The 15,038-nt window shown below is 43.1% G+C and overlaps 1 protein-coding gene across 8 annotated transcripts in view; it reads right to left on the bottom strand.

Annotated features, from left to right (window-relative positions):
• Positions 1–15,038, bottom strand: part of ZNF462 (zinc finger protein 462) — a 152,855-nt gene that overhangs the window by 41,739 nt on the left and 96,078 nt on the right. The window lies entirely within an intron of this gene.

The following is a 15,038-nucleotide window of genomic DNA, read 5'->3' on the forward strand; positions in this document are numbered from 1 at the left end:
TGTGGACAGATAGCAGAGAATTACAGCAGACACAGAGAACACAGGTTTGACACTTGAAAACCCCTGAAAGAAGTTTCGAGTACTTTTTTTTTAAAGGGGGCTGACTGTGATCCCAGCTTTCATCTTCATTTACATTCTACAACGCATCTCTGGGGGAAGGCAGGAAGCGTCACCTCTTTTAATCTGACTTTGAGGGTTCGTGGCATTTAAAAATAAAATTCTGAGGTTAAAGGTTTCAAAGTGAAGGAAGAAAGTAAACTGTCTTTTAAAGGAAATTGCAGTGTGGCAACAGGCTGCCACAGAATACCCGTCCCTGTAGGTGAGATAAATGAGCCCGCATAATGTACACAGGCATCCGCACGAGAAAGGAAAGTAGAAGACGCAGTATCTCCAACTTTGCAGAACAGAATTATTCAAGCCAACCGGAAAAAAAGAAAAAAAAAAAGGGTCTTCAACAGAAATGCTCAAGCACATGGCACTCACAAATATAAAAATGTTTTATGCCTTCACTGTCAAGTGATTTAAATTTTAAAATATAAAAATCCAATAGTGTTCTCCAGGAATGGATGTTTAAAGCTTAGTCAGCATTAAGATGGAGATTTATTCATAAATCCCATTAAAATGAAATTCCAAACAAGTCTCCCTGAAAGGTATTTGAAAGTTTTGCAATTCGGAGGAAAATGTCGGAAGTGACAGGCACAAATCTTAAGCCTGTGAAGCTCGACTGGCATGCGGTGGGGAAAGCTGATGTAAAAGGCAGGTGAGAAAAATCTCAGTTTCCTCTTTAAACAATTTTTTTTTTAAGTTTAAAAAAAAAAAAAGAGAGAAAGTGGGGGGGTGGGGGGAAAGGTCTTCAACCTTTACCCAACACACCGATCTGAATGTTGAGGTCAGGAATTCACCAACACTGTCATCAACATTGTCCTGTATAACCTATGGCTACCCATGAAAGACACAAATGGACTCTGTGAATCTCGTACAGATGAATTTCAGTGTAACTTTCCTTGAAAAGAAAACAAAGGGCTCTTTTCTTACGCTTTTCAAAAAAGCAGGGGTAAAACAGGACAGGAACTGAACCAGCCTCCTCCTGATTTGATGGACACTTAATTTTCCAAAGTGTGACTCCCCCAGGTGGGACACACGAGGGCTCTGTAAAAACTCACATTTGATGAAACTGGTACCATCCATCCCGTCGGCCTCTTTGAAAAGAAAAACAAAAACAGCGGCTTCCTGTATTGTGGGGCCACCTCCTGTCTTCAAAATACTAAAATACCTTCCCTTCTTGCTTTCTCCTCCCCCTCCTCAATTTGTATTCCTCAGGGTTGAGGAAAAGAAAAAAAAAAAAAAAACCCTTTGGAAATTGTAAACAAACCTGCCATACACACACACAAATAAAACAAAAGGAAACTTGAACAATATCTCCAAGCCTCCATGGGTTCATTACCAGGTGTAAACCGAAGACAAAGGAAGAAAGAAATGACACAACTGAATTCATTTCACCCGATTCTTTTTATCTCCTTTTTCTTTATTCCTCGACCTTAGCTGATGAACCCACTCAGGATCAGAATAATGCAATTGTCAACTTCTCTTTCTTTCCCTCAATAGCAGGTTTGTTTACCATTTCATGGATTGTTTGAGATGTTTTCTATTTAAGCTCTCAACACTAGTTTCTGTTTAAGACACACGCACAATGAAGCAAAAGGCACTCTCTGCCCGCCTCCCTTGTTAACAGGAACGTAAGCTCCTGGGTAAGTACCACCACCCCAGGACCCTGGTCAGCCCTAACCTCTAGGCAGCACTGGTTTTGGCTTGCCTTCCATTCTGTAGGAAAGAAATTCTGCAACTGACAAGGCCACAGTCAGGTCTAACTGCCCAGAGTTGTCGACCACTCACAAGTCTACCCAGACACCAAATCAAAGAACAGTCCGTTTCCCAGTAAGCAGCCACCACTGCCTCCATCGTGGGCTTCCAAGGTGGCTCAGTGGTAAAAATTCTGCCTACCAATGCAGGAGATGCAGGAGACTTGGGCTCTATCCCTGGGTGGGGAAGATCCCCTGGAGAAGGAAATGGCAACCCACTCCAGTATTCCTGGAGAATCCCATAGACAGAGGAGCCTGGTGAGTTCATGGGGTTGCAAAGAGTTGGATACAACTGAGCGCCAAAACAACTGCCTCCAAGACTCAGCACCCACCTCAGTGAGGCCCACAAGTTAGCACGCATGCTGGCATTCACCTCGGACACAAGACGCTGGACAGCTTCAATCCCTTTATCACAAAATCACAAAGTGGCTCCTAATGTGATGATCAGCCAGGTCAATCTGTCTCTCCTACCTTCCACCACCCCTAGTCTAGCACATGAACAACTCTCTTGGGTAAACTTCCCCAAGGGGAAGGCATTTGACAATACATTTTTTCTCGTTTCTAGGGTCTAAGGCATATTAATTACTCTATCGCAAAAAAACAAATTCTTCGATTTCCACACTGGTACTTCTGTGATATGAAACTTGAAGAAATAAAAATGCAAGAAGTCGTGGAGAAAGCATTCCAAGAGGGGAAATTCATCACCTGCCTCAGATGGCAGTGTGAAAAGAACAACTCTACGCACCTGTGTCATAAAGTTCCTTCTTTCCTGGTTAGAATCAGGTGGACAGGTTTATTTACAAAAATAAGCAGATCCCCACTTGGGATTCATTTGAAAGAATGCCAAGGTGACAATTTTGGGGGTCTCCTGACAGCTTTACTGTCCTCTCTTGTGCCAAGACACACTCTTTCTTGCTCTTACTTGGAGTTTGTGAATAATACAAACTTTAACACTTCAGGCTCTAAAGCGACGAAGACGTGAGTAGGTCTGATTTCACTTATCCCAAAAAAGTCTACCTGCCGAGCTATATAAAATCACAGTTTGTTCGCGAGGCCCGGCCAGAAGAGCAGAAGAGGGTGGTTTCATGCCCAGTTAGAAAGATAAACAGATTGTTAGCAGTGAAGGGTATGTCACATATGTTAAAAATCATCATTAAGACTATTTTCTTTCATTCCAAGCTTAAGAAAGGAAAGTAAAAAAGAGACCCTGTGCTTGCTCCGAGGGCCCGACTTGTGGTCATGGGAACATACAGAAGGTGAAGCAGAGGAGAGTGAATCCCGAGAAAAGCTCTGTACTCAACTGCAGGCCACACAAGTTCCGTCTTTACCCCTGGCATGGCCAGAAATATCTACAATGGAACCAACATCCAAGAGGGTGTCAGTCCATCCATTCTTAATCCAACCCTGAGATGAGCAGTTCAGCAGAGAATGCTGGTCTCTGACTTGTGACTATTTATACACAGAGTTTGTAACACCTCCTCAGATGACGATTTTGTCTTTTTGAGGTCTTACAAATAGCTGAGAAAAGAAAAGCAGCAAAAGGCAAAGAAGAAAAGGAACGATATATCTATTTGAATGCAGAGTTCCAAAGAATAGCAAGGAGAGATAAGAAAGCCTTCCTATGTGATCAATGCAAAGAAATAGAGGAAAGACTAGAATTCTTTTCCCAAAGAATGGGAAAGACTAGAGATCTCTTCAAAAAAATCAGAGATACCAAGGGAACATTCCATGCAAAGATGGGCACAATTAAGGACAGAAATGGTATGGATCTAACAGAAGCAGAAAATATTAAGAAGTGGCAAGAATACAGAGAAGAACTATACAAAAAAGATCTTCACGACCCAGATAACCACAATGGTGTGATCACTCACCTAGAGCCAGACATCCTGGAATGCGAAGTCAAGTGGGCCTTAGAAAGCATCACTACCAACAAAGCTTGTGGAGGTGATGGAATTCCAGTTGAGCTATTTCAAATCCTAAGAGATGATGCTGTGAAAGTGCTGCACTCAATATGCCAGCAAATTTGGAACACTCAGCAGTGGCCACAGGACTGGAAAAGGTCAGTTTTCATTCTACTCCCAAAGAAAGACAATGACAAAGAATGTTCAAACCAACACACAATTGTACTCATCTCACAAGCCAATGAAGTAACGATCAAAATTCTCCAAGCCAGGCATCATCAGTATGTCAACAGAGAACTTCCAGATGTTCAAGCTGGATTTATAAGAGGAACCAGAGATCAAATTACCAACATCCACTGAACCACAGAAAAAGCAAGAGAGTTCAAGAAAAACATCTACTTCTGCTTCATTAATTACGCCAATTAATTGACTGTGTAGATCACAACAAACTGTGGAAAATTCTGAAAGAGACAGGAATACAAACCACCTTACCTGCCTCCTGAGAAATCTGTATGCAGGTCAGGAAGCAACAGTTTGAACTGGACACGGAACAACAGATTGATTCCAAACTGGAAAAGGAGTACGTCAAGGCTGTATATTATCACCCTGCTTATTTAACTTACATGCAAAGTACATCATGCGAAATGCTGGGCTGGATGAAGCACAAGCTGGAATCAAGAATACTGGAGAAATATCAATAACCTCAGATATGCAGATAACACAACCCTTATGGCAGAAAGAGAAGAGGAACTAAAGATGAAAGTCAAATAGAAGAGTGAACAAGCTGGCTTAAAACTCAACATTTAAAAAACTAAGATCATGGCATCTGGTCCCAACACTTCACGGCAAATAGACGGGGAAACAATGGAAACAGTAAGAGACTTTATTTTGGGGGGCTCCAAAATCACTGCAGATGGTGACTGTAGCCATGAAATTAAAAGACGCTTGCTCCTTAGAAGAAAAGCCATGACCAACCTAGACAGCATATTAAAAATCAGAGACATTACTTTGCCAACAAAGGTCCATCTAGTCAAAGCTATGGTTTCTCCAGTAATCATGTATGGATGTGAGAGTTGGACTATAAAGAAAGCTGAGTGCTGAAGAATTGATGCTTTTGAACTACAGTGTTGGAGAAGACTCTTGAAAGTCCGTTGGACTGCAAAGAGATCAAACCAGTGAATCCTAAAGGAAATCAGTCCTGAATATTCATTGGAAGGACTGATGCTGAAGCTGAAGCTCCAATATTTAGGTCACCTGATGCAAAGAACTGACCCATTAGAAAAGACCATGATGGTGGGAGAGGTTGAAGGCAGGAGAAAAAGGGAACGACAGAGGATGAGATGGTTGGATGGCATCACTGACTCGATGGACATGAGTTTTAGCAAGTTCTGGGAGTTGGTGATGGACAGAGAAGCCTGGTGTGCTGCAGTCCATGGGGTCGCAAAGAGTTGGACACAACTGAGTGACTGAACTGAACTGAGACACAGAGTTTAGGAAATTAAATTATGATTTATAATTGCAGTTATAAAATAAATTTAACTAAGTTATATGGAGCTATTCATTTTGTAAGCTGTCTATAATAGGAAAATGATTTTGTAAAAGTAGGTTCACACTAGAACTTTAGCATGGACAGCTACAGTGTTTCTAGGTGTGGGTTTGGAAGTTATCAAACAACCAGCACTGGATTCCCTCAACAACTGCGTATGGCATAGATTCTCATCCCAGTTTTACCAATGAGATTGCTGGGGCTGAGAATGGTTGGTTACACAGCTACTGAGAGGCAAGAGGTAGGATTTGAACAAAGATCTGTCTGACTTTAAAATATGAGCCTTGTCTATTACGCATGTGTACTCAACAGGTTAACCTCTGGGGTCCCACGAAGCAAGTCAGAAGAACACCAAAGAACACCTGAGTGTTCCATTAGCAACACACTCACAGCAGAGAGGAGAAAGAGAAGGTGGCAGAAAGACAGAAAGTAACATCCGAATGGATAGAAATTAGAGAGAAAATAACATTCAACTGAATACCAAGAAAACACTAAAAATGAGCATTTCAGAGCACATGGGGAAGAAAAGAATCAACAAGGTAAGATTCCTGGGAAAGGAAAAGAATATCCAACATTTCAAAATGCTTTATAAAAACACACAAAAAGGGATCACTCAGCAGGCATTTGCATACACGTGCTGCGCAGGTAAGCACCACCAAGCACCCAGAACTGGAGATGTGCCGGCCCACAGGTCATGCTTTGATTAGATGCTGGATAAACTGCCCTCAAATGATAACGCTCTAACATGCCTGAGGGGGAACTTGGCTGGGAAAGAAAGGTATCCGAATACCAATGGGAGACGGGTGCTTTCTGGTGGCTCCTGGACAGCTCAGGACTTCAAACCAGAGAAAGGGCTGAGTTCCAGATGAGACCTCCTGCCCCTCTCATTCAATCAGGTTCCTGGAGAAATGGGAAAGTTTTGACTCTCATTCCAGCTCCCCAGAATTCTGGCCAAACCCAGGTTAAGTATCCATTCAAAGAGTTCTTTTTTCTTTTTTCTCCAAAAACACACCACCTCACAGAAACAACCACTGGAAATCTATTGAACTCTGGAAGAACAATAAACCCTGACAGAATGAAGCTTGCTTAAATATTCTGATTCTACAAACACTTAGTGGACACCCTCTTCATGCCAGGCCATGAGCAGGCTCTAGGGACTCAAAGTCAAAGAAGGTGTGAGGTGGGACTTCCCTGGCGGTAGAGGGATTAGGACTCCAACGCTTTTACTTCTGGAGTCCCGGGTTTGATCCCTGGTCAGGGGATCCCACAAACCACGTGGTCAAAAAAATCAAGGCACAGGGGTTGGAGGTTTGATCCCTGGTCAGGGGATCCCACCAGTTATGTGACACAGCCAAAAAGAGAAAAAAAAAAAAAAAAGGCACTAGAGGTGCATTCCACAAGCCCAAATCTAGAGACACAGAGGAGCTGGCTGTCATGAAGATACATGCTTGATCCACATCTAACACCCTTCCTCCACTGATTGAAGGAGTAAAAGAAGCAGAGAACAAATGATCGGTAACAGGGGAGTTTAACTATTGCAACATTAAGGAAGACACAGGGAAGAGTTAAGAGTCAATTGAGCAGTAAATTGTGGGAGCCACAGAGGACAGCCCCCTTACTTGCTGAGTGACCTAAAAAGGAGGCTGTACACGAGGATCAATTCTCAATTCTCTACAGCTCTGCAGAGAAGGTGTGAGTGAAGGTGAAAAAGTGGCAGAAGTACCCTGGTGCCAGCAACCACATTTTATTTGAGCTAGATTTTCATGCAGACTTAGAAGAGAGGCTCTTTCATCAGAGAGAGAGTACCAGGAGGAAATAAAAGACAAGAAGATTTCAGGCAAGCAAATTTTAGATGTGGATGTGGGGTGGGGGGGTGGTTCAATGACACCCATTCATTCAGTAAGCATTTACTGAGTATCTAAGTCCATGTAAGACCCTGTTCTGGAACAGGTGGATGAGGTCCCTGCCCTCAAGCCAACTCACCATCTTGGGCAGATGTGTAAATAACTGATGGTGACACACAGCACCCCCAAAAAAGTCTCAATGGAGCATCTATCTTCATGGTCCTAGTGGAGAAGACAAAATCAGCCATACACGGTGACTGACGGAAATGGGAGTGAGAGAGACAGAGGGAGGATGGCAAAATAACCTTGATTTCCACTAATAAATGGAATTAGTATCAGCTACTGTGTCAATCGGAGAAGGCAATGACAACCCACTCCAGTACTCTTGCCTGGAGAATCCCATGGACGGAGGAGCCTGGTAGACTGCGGTCCATGGGGTCGTGAAGAGTCAGACACGACTGAGCAACTTCATTTTCACTTTTCACTTTCATGCATTGGAGAAGGAAATGGCAACCCACTCCAGCGTTCTTGCCTGGAGAATCCCAGGGACGGGGAGCCTGGTAGACTGCAGTCCATGGGGTTGTGAAGAGTCGGACACGACTGAGCAACCTCATTTTCACTTTTCACTTTCATGCATTGGAAAAGGAAATGGCAACCCATTCCAGTGTTCTTGCCTGGAGAATCCCAGGGACGGGGGAGCCTGGTGGGCTGCCGTCTATGGGGTCGCACAGAGTCGGACTGAAGCGACTTAGCAGCAGCAAACAGCAGCAGCGTGTCAATTAATGAAAGCAACACCAAACATGGGGCTACCTAAATGTTCAATTCACCACACCTCCATCTTTAGTCATAAATAGAAATTAAACAACTACATTCTTATCACAACAGGGAAAAAAGTGACTTAATTCCTACAGGGAAAAGAAATAAAGATCAGAGGATGAGTCTGAGTGGGAAATTATGTACACTGGAGGCTGAAAGAGATTGCTTAGGGGAAGATTAAAAATCTTCAGATCCCAAAATAGCATAGTGTTCAAAATGATGAACAGATTATGATTTTCTTCAGAAAAGCAGGTGATTTGGCAACTAAAGGTTGGCAGTGTAAGAAAATGGAAACAGAATATTACCTGTTGATAACTTAACAACAAATTTTGTAAATGCCCAAAGTTAGGTGGTTGGAAAGTGTGCAAGTATCAGTTGCTCAGTCATGCCTGACTCTTTGTGACCCCATGGACTATAGTCCTCCAGGCTTCTCTGTCCATGGAATTCTCTAGGCAAGAATACTGGAGGGAGTTACCATTTCCTTCTCCAGGGGATCTTCCCAATTCAGGGATTGAACCCAAGTCCCCTTCATTGCAGGCAGATTCTTTACCATCTGAGACACTAGGGAAGCCCATGGGGGTGGGACCTAAATGTGCTGGAAATATACCCTACTGTTTCTGGAAAAAAACTGACAAAGGCATAACTTAGACATGACCCGAGTCTTCATCTAAAGCTGAAAAATGGTGTCTGGCAGGCGCCTTAAACTCAGCATGCTGCACGTAGCCACCATCTTTGCTCACACATCTCCTCTGGCTCTCTGAATGTGCATCAGTGAGTCAACGCTTCATTCAAGCCCAAAGTGTGGGACTCCTCCTTCCAACCATCAAGCATTTCCTGTGGTAGCACATTTCCCAGAGACACAGATCACTTCTCACTTCCAATCACCTTCCTCTCCAGGCCCCTGCCTTCCTTTCTCACTGTTCATTCAGGTCCACAGAACCCATACAGGCATCTCTAACACCCTATGAGCTGGTCTTCCTTCCTTATAGATCTATTCTACTTTGGCAAGTGCACATGTCACAGACATATAATGTGTATCACTTTTTACAGGAATATGATAATTATGCCCCAGGGCTCAAGGATAAAGTCTACTCCTTGGTACACACAGCTCAACAGTCTGGTCCCACCCTGTGCTTCCAGCCTCACTTTTAGCTAATTTCCAATTCCCTGCACTTTCTACATATATCATCATCGGGAATCCTTGATCAAGGGCTATCTGAGGCTCTTCCTCTTCTTTATGCCCAGCAAACCCCTACCCATCCTTCAAAGCCCAGCCCAACGCCTCCCCTCCCAAATCCAGACAGAAACCCTTTCTCTGTGCTTTGCCAGTACACACTGTGATTCTCACCTGGATCTTATTAGAATTCAGCTTACACCTGTAAGTTCTCTTAAGCAACCTCCACCAACAAACTAGGGCATATCAATGCCTTGACCTTAAAGCATCCCAGTGCAATAGGAATTGAGCTGGTTGTTGAGACTTTCTCTAGCAGGCATATCCATTTTTGCTTTCAGGAGTTGTGTTAATGCTAACAAAAATCAGTCTTATTTTCTCTTAAATTTTTTTGTACTTGTTATATTTATATTTGTTACTGAGCTTATTCAATTTAATTAATATTACCAAAAAGGATGAAAGATGGGTATAAAAATTGCCATTTCTATGAAAGCCATGTTAAATGTTTGAAAAGATTTGAGAAAGTTGCTAGAAAAAATTATTGTCAAATTACATTTTGGCAAGATAAAAGATTAAAGAGAACATAAAAATCTAGAAGGACTCTGCTCTAAGACTGTTCCATAAATGTCTAAATTATCATTCCACTTCAAAGAAACCTGAAACCAGAAGTAGTGTAGGTGACTGTGGCTTATGAAAGAGAGAAAAATGGGGAATTCAATCAAAAGACCCAGACGTAAGTTTGATCCTACAACACAATCCTGATGAACGAATTTTTTTATTTTTTGGCTGAGCCACATGTGGGACCTTAGTTCCCAACCAGAGATTGAACCCATGCCCCCTGCAGTGAAAGTGAGGAGTCTTAACGACTGGACTGCCAAAGAAGTCCCTGAATGAATGCACTTTTGAGTGAAAATAAAACACATAGGCATTTTCAAAAAGATTCCCTGCATTAAGAAATTTTCAAATATTACTGAGAAACAAGGTCTGATTATATCAAATAAGTTTCAACTGTATCTATCCATATGTTTGACCCAATGCTTAGTTGCTCAGTAATATCCAACTCTTTGCAACCCCATGGACTGTAGCCCACTAGGCTCCTCGGTCCCTGGGATTTTTCAGGCAAGAATACTGGAGTGGGTTGCTGTTTCCTTCTCCAATGTTTCACTCTATTTTATATTAATTCAGAAAATACTTATTGAGAGGCTTTTATGTACCAGGCACTTCTAAGGCACTTGGGGTACCTTTCGGTGAAAAAAACCAGCAAGGATCCTTGCCCCGATTGGACTTAAATTTTAGATGGACAGGAATAGTATCTTGTGTGCTTTTATAGCCAGAGACTGATAGTCCTTTCATTAAAAAAAATATACTTAAGAAAATGTTTGTTGGATTGAATTTATGAGCAGTTTTCTTAAATTCTACCCTATACCTCTGTCTATCTATCTAAATTACAAAAAACTGTATGTCGCATAGAGCTGTCAAGATCATTCACAGATTCAAAAGATTTGTTTAAGATTTCTTAGGTTCTATCTGAATTTGTTTGAAACTCAATTTCTTTCTCAAGATACCTGCTGTTCACTTCATCCTAACAGGGAGCAGAATGTGGTACCCACAACACGACCAACTACAAATCACCAAGGCAACTTCCCAAGTGTTTCCTTGGAGGATTCTCAAAAAGGCTCTCCAGATAGAAGACTGGGCCATCCTGAAGGACAACTATTAGAAACTAAGCTTTGGAACACAAGCCATTTCAGCTCCTCCTGGATAGTATCTAAAGGGGGAACATAAATCTCTAGAGGCAGCCATGTGACTTTATTTCCTTCTTTTGATTACGCCTTGAAAATCTCCAGGCCAAGGACTCCGGCACCTCCTTGTCTTCTGTCATCAGGAGAGTTCCCTGGCTTGGGTGCACAAGATTATGACACAATGGCCAGGAGGACAATGGGCGCTGGATGACTATATATAGGAATGCTGGGCTTGGTTGTCATGGAGGCAAACGGAAAAACAAATGCCTAATCCTGAAAATAAGGTTGAGGCCAAACTTGAAGGAAACACACACTGAAAACTTCCTGTCATTCTGATGAGTAAAAACAAAACCTTGAAATATGATCAGGGAAAAACAAAACAAAAAGTTAAGTCTTCAAAATGACAAAAACAGCAAAAAAAAAAAAAAAAAAAAAAGCCACTGCCCGTTTTTGAGATTTAGTATCTCATAATCCGTAAGGTCACTGAAAGGCTCTCTCAAAGGCCTTATTGGCAAGAAGCTTCATGTTCTCATTTTCTCTATATTTTGGCAGGGAACTCAGGCAAGTCTGATCTAAAACAGAAGATTCCTGGACTTGCAAGTCACTAGGTCCTATCGTGGGGGACAACTGTCTCTGTATCATTTTTCCCCAGTGGCATCACCCAGTGGCAGCACCACTGTGGCATCGCCCAGTGAATCAAATCAAAACGAATCCTTGATTCATTTCTCTTCCATTGAAGGAGTGAGAGAGCCCTATTGGTTCCACCTCCTGTGAAGCCCGTATCTGTGACCCACTCACGGATGCACAGCTCCTGCTTCTGCTCAAGTCCCTGCGGTTGCTTGTATAAACCTGCATTGCAGGATGTTCCTAATTGGCTTTCTATCTTCAAGAGCCTTCTCTCCCTAAGATCCTTCGTTTTCCAAAAGTAAGTATGATCAAAGTATTCATGCCTTCTTACAAGGAAAATGTCCAACCTCTGAACATCAGTGTCCTAGTCCACCTTCATCTTCCCACACCTACCTCAGTCCACACCCACCCTGCTCCCACTCAGCGCTACTTTCAGCCATGTGGAAGGTTTCTAACATTCACTCTCTGTGCTCTTTTTCACCGTTTCCTTGAATATTCCTGCAATATCCTTCTTCCACTTCTCAGCCTGGCAAATTCATCTTTCAAGACTGAATTCAGTTCAAATTTACCACCACTATGAAGATCTTCCTTGATCTTTCTAGATACACTTATTCAACTCCGCCTTCACGCTCTCCTGCTACTACTCATGCTGCATGCAGGTTAATTTATTTTGGCCTCCAGCAGACTATGATCTATTTGCAAGTAGGATATCTGTGCATGCACACATTCATCCATCCATCCATCACATTTTTTTAAAGTTCATTAACTCCCAGAACTTAGTTCAGGGCCAGAGCCAAAAGAGGTGCTCAATAAACATGGTATAAAGATCCAAAAAGAGTTCAAACTGGGAAAACTGCTCTGGAAAACCAAGATTTAACAGGAAAATCCAATTAACCAAATGTCACTCTCTCTTTGAACACTGACGTTAATAGAGCCAGCCCACTGAAACAGTGATCCACTTTTATTGAAATAAATCTGGGTCTTTTTTTTAATTACCTGAAGAATGACTTCTGGAACATTTGAAAATTTGAATGGCAGGAAATTCATGATCCATGACCATCCCAAGAAGTCACAGGCATAATTTCTGGTTTTCACCCTAAGTCAGCAGTGAGTCTAAACTCTGAAATAGACGGTATCAGGACATGTGGGAGCCACTTCAGATGAATCAGTATGCAGCTCTCTCTCCTTTTCTGTACCCACTGGCAGGCACAGATCTGTGGTAGGTACAGATGTTCGTGAAATGTGCAGGTGTAAGACGTACCATGTATTTAAATGTACCATGACTTTGCTACCACCGTCAGTTCCTAAGGCCATGACAACAGATGCCTCTGCAAGCCAGGATGTGTTCATGGATGACATTCAGCAGTGCATCCTCATTGCATGAAATATTTTACCAATTCTCCTGCACCATGGATGCACTCTCCTCCCAGATACGTGGGGTAAGGTTATTCATTTTGCGGAAGGACTTCTGGTGGCTCAGAAAAGCAGAGATGGTTTCATGTCACCCAGCCAGTAAACAGAGAGACAGGAACATAACCTGGGGCTCCTGCATGCCCCAGTTTCGAAAACATGTTCTTTTTTGCCACATCCATTAGCAAACATTGCAGGTATTCCTTTTGTACTAAATGATATTTGTAACTCAAAGTGTGTGTTCTTGAGAAACCCGCCTTGAAACTGGCTGGAAATCTGTCAGGAAGCAAATGAACGTGTGGCGAAGGAGCCTCTTTCTCCTATTTTTCGGGAGGAAGCTCTGGGTGGCATCTGCCATTGTTCACTGAGATGCTCTCACAATATCGAATGCATAATTCACCTGTGACTCTTTGGAATTGTGTGATGAGGAAGTAATGCTTCCTGCTGTTCGTTTAGATCGTATAGATGTCTTTACCACACAGAAAATCCAATGAACAACGTGGAGGACAAAAGCCTCTTTGTATCAGTGACTTGGCCGCTACCGTCCAGAGCTTGCTAGCAACTTCAGACGGATTTAGAGCTCACAGGCCCTGGGCAAGGCCACCATGCTTCCACCTCAAGGTTCAACTGGAGGGGAGATACCCACTGACTTCAAGGAGGCAGTCACAGCATATGGCTTGCAATGATCAGGCCAGGGAGAGCCTGCCCAGGGAACAAGGCAGAGACTTCTCAAAAGCTCAGCAAAATCAAGAGGAAAGAACACATCTGAGGAGACGTGTATATATTTAGATACGTGTCGAGTTCTAAGCGATGGTATGGAAATCGGGTGAGAACAACCACAGCGGATCAAGAACAAGAGGAAGCAGCCACACTTTAAAGCGCAGTTATTCTAAAATTGTCTCCCAGCAGCGGGCATCTCTGAACCAACACACCCAGTGGGTTTCTTAGCCTTTTCTTCTTTTCTTTTCACTTATTCCCAAGCAGGGGAAGAAAATCCTGGCTCTAGATAAAGTTATATATTTTAATCATCATTAAAGCAGTAAGTCCCTCTATCAGGACACACACTTCCCCACTCCGAACTCCCCCTCAGGACAAGTGCTAGTGATGCCGGGCTCAAGTGGAGGGCATGAGTCTTCCAGAAGCAGAGGGACCAGGCAGTGAGATCCAGGCTCATCTTTTACTGGCCTAGCAGCTCTAAGTCTGCAATTCTGTCAGGCGCTTCTTCACAAAGTCTCTCCTTGATCTTCACCATGACCTTGTAACATAAGCCGTGCTGTTACTTCCCACTTTACAGATGGGAAAGCCAAGGGAGCACCTGGGAACAGGCCACTTCTCAGCTCCCTGGGGGCATGCACACCTCCTCATAACCCTGGGGACTCTCCATTAAGCAGACTTCTGGATCCTCACTTGCAAACTGGAGCTGGCGACACCGACAGCTGCATAGGGTGCCACGGGCAGAGGATAGCAGTGTGTGAAGCATAATGCCTGGCATGGGTGAAGTGGGGGCTCTTCAAGGGCCTCAGTCCCACTGCAATTAAAGCTGACGTGGTATATTTTGCACTGAATGATTAATTGCCTCTCGGTGTGTATGGAGAGCTTTCGGTAGATGAAAGAATTTGATCTCCTTATCTGGACTGCGGGATGGAGTGGAACGGGCATCTCTTACACGGCTCTACACAGATGTAACTGACATTCATCCCAGCTCAGGGCACATGGCAGATGTTCAGCTGCTAGTTTCTGACTGACTGATTCCAGGCAAAGCCAACTGCACTGCCCCTCCTGCACTAAGAGCTTTATTCTGTAGGTGAGGATGGCTGCCACGGTAAGGGAACCGACCAAGGAGCCTGGATCCAGCCCAGAGGCAGGGCTCAAACCGAATAACACACCAAGTCACCCCCATTTTGTAAGACAGCTCAGCACATAGTTTGGTCACAAGTAGTATGAAGAGGCACATCAAAGTAAATTTAATTCCCAAACTTTACAGGCTTTCCTGGTAACCATTCTAGGGTCTATTTCATCCTAACATCACCTCCAGCTTTCTTTCTTTCTTTTTTTTTTTTAATATTTATTATTTATTTATTTGATTGCACCAGGTCTTAGCTGAAGCGCACAGGATCTTGAG

Source organism: Dama dama, chromosome 16 (genome assembly GCF_033118175.1).
Source record: "Dama dama isolate Ldn47 chromosome 16, ASM3311817v1, whole genome shotgun sequence".
NCBI classification, from domain to species: Eukaryota; Metazoa; Chordata; class Mammalia; order Artiodactyla; family Cervidae; genus Dama; species Dama dama.